Below are 257 nucleotides of genomic sequence, written 5' to 3' on the forward strand. Positions count from 1 at the left end.
AAAACCTAAAAATTTTTTGATTTATTTTTTTTAAAAATTTTTGGTTAAAACTTGGTTCTTTTTTGTGAAGTACTGCATATTGTTGAATGAATTGAATAACAATATGTTCTGGCAACCAAAGGAATTTAGTCCCTTCGATGCTATTGGATAGCTACAGGACAAGAAAATTGTAGATTGCATATTTGAAGTCATAGATATGATTGGCTATGACAAGAAGCAGGATTTATGCTGTATGCAAATCATTAACTTTGTTGCTA

Source organism: Protopterus annectens, chromosome 15.part0 (assembly GCF_019279795.1).
Source record: "Protopterus annectens isolate FY-2018-M chromosome 15.part0, PAN1.0, whole genome shotgun sequence".
NCBI classification, from domain to species: Eukaryota; Metazoa; Chordata; order Ceratodontiformes; family Protopteridae; genus Protopterus; species Protopterus annectens.